At 37.4% G+C, this 6,000-nt stretch overlaps 1 pseudogene across 1 annotated transcript in view; it reads left to right on the plus strand.

Moving 5' to 3' along the window:
* Window positions 1–5,079, plus strand: part of LOC309629538 (protein SEC13 homolog pseudogene) — a 117,609-nt pseudogene extending 112,530 nt beyond the window's left edge. Inside the window, exon 3 of the transcript XR_014249506.1 lies at window positions 4,970–5,079. The product of XR_014249506.1 is annotated as a protein SEC13 homolog pseudogene (transcript). The remainder of the gene's footprint in view (window positions 1–4,969) is intronic.
* The last annotated feature ends 921 nt before the right edge of the window (window positions 5,080–6,000 follow it).

Genomic DNA, 6,000 nt, shown 5'->3' on the forward strand with positions numbered 1-6,000 from the left:
GGTAGTCTACCTGAAAAAGAATTCAGAATAATGATAGTAAGGATGATCCAAAATCTTGGAAATAGAATAGACAAAATGCAAGAAGCATTTAACAAGGACGTAGAAGAACTAAAGAGGACTCAAGCAATGATGAAAAACACAATAAATGAAATTAAAAATACTCTAGATGGGATCAATAGCAGAATAACTGAGGCAGAAGAAAGGATAAGTGACCTGGAAGATAAAATGGTGGAAATAACTACTGCAGAGCAGGATAAAGAAAAAAGAATGAAAAGAACTGAGGACAGTCTCAGAGACCTCTGGGACAGCATTAAACGCACCAACATTCGAATTATAGGGGTCCCAGAAGAAGAAGAGAAAAAGAAAGGGACTGAGAAAATATTTGAAGAGATTATAGTTGAAAACTTCCCTAATATGGGAAAGGAAATAGTTAATCAAGTCCTGGAAGCACAGAGAGTCCCATACAGGATAAACCCAAGGAGAAACACGCCAAGACACATATTAATCAAACTGTCAAAAATTAAATATAAGGAAAACATATTAAAGGCAGCAAGGGAAAAACAACAAATAACACACAAGGGAATCCCCATAAGGTTAACATCTGATCTTTCAGGAGAAACTCTGCAAGCCAGAAGGGAGTGGCAGGATATACTTAAAGTCATGAAGGAGAAAAACCTACAACCAAGATTACTCTACCCAGCAAGGATCTCATTCCAATGTGATGGAGAAATTAAAACCTTTACAGACAAGCAAAAGCTGAGAGAGTTCAGCACCACCAAACCAGCTTTACAACAAATGCTAAAGGAACTTCTCTAGGCAAGAAACACAAGAGAAGGAAAACACCTACAATAACAAACCCAAAACATTTAAGAAAATGGGAATAGGAACATACATATCGATAATTACCTTGAATGTAAATGGATTAAATGCTCCCACCAAAAGACACAGGCTGGCTGAATGGATACAAAAACAAGACCCATATATATGCTGTCTACAAGAGACCCACTTCAGACCTAGAGACACATACAGACTGAAAGTGAAGGGATGGAAAAAGATATTCCATGCAAATGGAAATCAAAAGAAAGCTGGAGTAGCAATTCTCATATCAGACAAAATAGACTTTAAAATAAAGACTATTACAAGAGACAAAGAAGGACACTATATAGTGATCAAGGGATCGATCCAAGAGGAAGGTATAACAATTGTAAATATTTATGCACCCAACATAGGAGCACCTCAATACATAAGGCAAGTACTAACAGCCATAAAAGGGGAAATCGACAGTAACACAATCATAGTAGGGGACTTTAACACCCCACTTTCACCAATGGACAGATCATCCAAAATGAAAATAAATAAGGAAACACAAGCTTTAAATGATACATTAAACAAGATGGACTTAATTGATATTTATAGGACATTCCACCCAAAAACAACAGAATACACATTTTTCTCAAGTGCTCATGGAACATTCTCCAGGATAGATCATATCTTGGGTCACAAATCAAACCTTGGTAAATTTAAGAAAATTGAAATCGTATCAAGTATCTTTTCCGACCACAACGCTATGAGACTAGATATCAATTACAGGAAAAGATCTGTAAAAAATACAAACACATGGAGGCTACACAATACATTACTTAATAATGAAGTGATTACTGAAGAAATCAAAGGGGAAATCAAAAAATACCTAGAAATAAATGACAATGGAGATACGACGACCCAAAACCTATGGGACGCAGCAAAAGCAGTGCTAAGAGGGAAGTTTATAGCAATACAAGCCTACTTCAAGAAACAGGAAACATCTCGAATAAACAACCTAACCTTGCACCTAAAGCAATTAGAGAAAGAAGAACAAAAAAACCCCAAAGCCAGCAGAAGGAAAGAAATTATAAAGATCAGGTCAGAAATAAATGAAAAAGAAATGAAGGAAACAATAGCAAAAATCAATGAAACTAAAAGCTGGTTCTTTGAGAAGATAAACAAAATTGATAAACCATTAGCCAGACTCATCAAGAGAAAAAGGGAGAAGACTCAGATCAATAGAATTAGAAATGAAAAAGGAGAAATAACCACTGACACTGCAGAAATACAAAAGATCATGAGAGATTACTACAAGCAACTCTATGCCAATAAAATGGACAACCTGGAAGAAATGGACAGATTCTTAGAAATGCACAAACTGCCGAGACTGAACCAGGAAGAAATAGAAAATATGAACAGACCAATCACAAGCACTGAAATTGAAACTGTGATTAAAAACCTTCCAACAAACAAAAGCCCAGGACCAGATGGCTTCACAGGTGAATTCTATCAAACATTTAGAGAAGAGCTAACACCTATCCTTCTCAAACTCTTCCAAAATATTGCAGAGGGAGGAACACTCCCAAACTCATTCTACGAGGCCACCATCACCCTGATACCAAAACCAGACAAAGATGTCACAAAGAAAGAAAACTACAGGCCAATATCACTGATGAACATAGATGCGAAAATCCTCAACAAAATACTCGCAAACAGAATCCAACAGCACATTAAAAGGATCATACACCATGATGAAGTGGGGTTTATCCCAGGAATGCAAGGATTCTTCAATATACGCAAATCAATCAATGTGATACACCATATTAACAAATTGAAGGAGAAAAACCATATGATCATCTCAATAGATGCAGAGAAAGCTTTCGACAAAATTCAACACCCATTTATGATAAAAGCCCTGCAGAAAGTAGGCATAGAGGGAACTTTCCTCAACATAATAAAGGCCATATATGACAAACCCACAGCCAACATTGTCCTCAATGGTGAAAAACTGAAACCATTTCCACTAAGATCAGGAACAAGACAAGGTTGCCCACTCTCACCACTATTATTCAACATAGTTTTGGAAGTGTTAGCCACAGCAATCAGAGAAGAGAAAGAAATAAAAGGAATCCAAATCGGAAAAGAAGAAGTAAAGCTGTCACTATTTGCAGATGACATGATACTATACATAGAGAATCCTAAAGAGGCTACCAGAAAACTCCTAGAGCTAATCAATGAATTTGGTAAAGTAGCAGGATACAAAATTAATGCACAGAAATCGCTTGCATTTCTATACACTAATGACGAAAAATCTGAAAGTGAAATTAAGAAAACACTCCCGTTTACCATTGCAACAAAAAGAATAAAATATCTAGGAATAAACCTACCTAAGGAGACAAAAGACCTGTATGCAGAAAATTATAAGACACTGATGAAAGAAATTAAAGATGATACAAATAGATGGAGAGATATACCATGTTCCTGGATTGGAAGAATCAACATTGTGAAAATGACTCTACTACCCAAAGCAATCTACAGATTCAATGCAATCCCTATCAAACTACCACTGGCATTTTTCACAGAACTAGAACAAAAAATTTCACAATTTGTATGGAAACACAAAAGACCCCGAATAGCCAAAGCAATCTTGAGAACGAAACATGGAGCTGGGGGAATCAGGCTCCCTGACTTCAGACTATACTACAAAGCTTCAGTAATCAAGACAGTTTGGTACTGGCACAAAAACAGAAATATAGATCAATGGAACAGGATAGAAAGCCCAGAGATAAACCCAAACACATATGGTCACCTTATCTTTGATAAAGGAGGCAAGCATATACAGTGGAGAAAAGACAGCCTCTTCAATAAGTGGTGCTGGGAAAATTGGACAGGTACATGTAAAAGTATGAAATTAGAACACTCCCTGACACCATGCACAAAAATAAACTCCAAATGGATTAAAGACCTAAGTGTAAGGCCAGACACTATCAAACTCTTAGAGGAAAACATAGGCAGAACACTCTATGACATACATCACAGCAAGATTCTTTTTGACCCAGCTCCCAGAGAAATGGAAATAAGAACACAAATAAACAAATGGGACCTAATGAAACTTAAAAGCTTTTGCACAGCAAAGGAAACCATAAACAAGACCAAAAGACAACCCTTAGAATGGGAGAAAATATTTGCAAATGAAGCAACTGACAAAGGATTAATCTCCAAGATTTACAAGCAGCTCATGCAGCTCAATAACAAAAAAACGAACAACCCAATCCAAAAATGGGCAGAAGACCTAAATAGACATTTCTCCAAAGAAGATATACAGATGGCCTACAGACACATGAAAGAATGCTCAACATCATTAATCATTAGAGAAATGCAAATCAAAACTACAATGAGATATCATCTCACACCGGTCAGAATGGCCATCATCAAAAAATCTAGAAACAATAAATGCTGGAGAGGGTGTGGAGGAAAGGGAACACTCTTGCACTGTTGGTGGGAATGTAAATTGATACAGCCACTATGGAGAACAGTATGGAGGTTCCTTAAAAAACTACAAATAGAACTACCATACGACCCAGCAATCCCACTACTGGGCATATACCCTGAGAAAACCATAGGTCAAAAAGAGTCATGTACCAAAATGTTCATTGCAGCTCTATTTACAATAGCCAGGACATGGAAGCAACCTAAATGTCCATCGACAGACGAATGGATAAAGAAGATGTGGCACATATATACAATGGAATATTACTCAGCCATAAAAAGAAATGAAATGGAGGTATTTGTAATGAGGTGGATGGAGTTAGAGTCTGTCATACAGAGTGAAGTAAGTCAGAAAGAGAAAAACAAATACAGTATGCTAACACATATATACGGAATCTAAGGAAAAAAAAAAAAAAAAAGGCCATGAAGAACCTAGTGGCAAGATGGGAATAAAGACACAGACCTACTAGAGAATGGACTTGAGGATATGGGGAGGGGGTGGGGTGAGATGTGACAGGGTAAGAGAGTGTCATGGACATATATACACTACCAAATGTAAAATAGATAGCTAGTGGGAAGCAGCCGCATAGCACAGAGAGATCAGCTCGGTGCTTTGTGACCACCTAGAGGGGTGGGATGGGGAGGGTGGGAGGGAGGGAGATGCAAGAGGGAAGAGAAATGGGAACATATTGTATATGTATAACTGATTCACTTTGTTATAAAGCAGAAGCTAACACACTATTGTAAGGCAATTATACTTCAATAAAGATGTTTTAAAAAAAAAAAGAATAATGTAGAATGTGGATAATGTATTCCTTTTGAAACTAATCAATCAAACATACAAACTTACAGCTTGGGCAACACAGGGACCTAGGGAACAGAAAGCTGCTAGGTCCTAGAGTTTTCCTGAATCACCTGGGATGCTGGTAAAAAATGCAGGATCCTGGACTCTGCTCCCAGATATCCTGAATCTCTAGATTTGGAGGGTCAGGTGGGGGCAGAAATCAGAATTTCAAATAAGCACTCCAAGCAATGTTGCTGAACATGATCTGTGGACCACCCTTTAAAAAAAACTGACATGGGGAAAGGACTCTGGCTAAAAAAGAACCACATAAATCCTGGAGAAGTGTAAAAATCATCTGTCGTAGGCTGTTTGCTCACTTTGAACAGTCAGTCACTTTCCCCAAGATTTCATAGCCTCACAGGACATCTCTGCATGGAGCCTGTAGGAAAACAATGCTATTAGTATTCATGCTTTGATTCCAGATCTTCTCTTCTTTTTTTTTTTTTCCTTGCTCTGTCATACTTTTATTGTTATTTATTTATTTATTTTGAATTTTATCTTATTTATTTTATTATATGGCAAGTTCTTATTAGTTATCCATTTCATACATGTAGGTGTGTACATGTCAATCCCAATCTCCCAATTCATCACACCACCACTCCACCCCCCACGCCACTTTCTGCCCTTGGTGTCCATACATTCGTTCTCTACATCTGTGTCTCTATATCAGCCCTGCAAACTGGTTCATCTGTACCAGTTTTCTAGGTTCCACATATATGCGTTAATATACGATATTTGTTTTTCTCTTTCTGACTTACTTCACTCTGTATGATAGTCTCTGGATCCATCCACGTCTCTACAAATGACCCAATTTCGTTCCTTTTAATGGCTGAGTAATATTCCATTGTATATATGTACCACAA

The sequence above is a fragment of the Balaenoptera borealis genome, assembly GCF_965194805.1.
Source record: "Balaenoptera borealis genome assembly, chromosome: 5".
Classification (NCBI taxonomy): domain Eukaryota; kingdom Metazoa; phylum Chordata; class Mammalia; order Artiodactyla; family Balaenopteridae; genus Balaenoptera; species Balaenoptera borealis.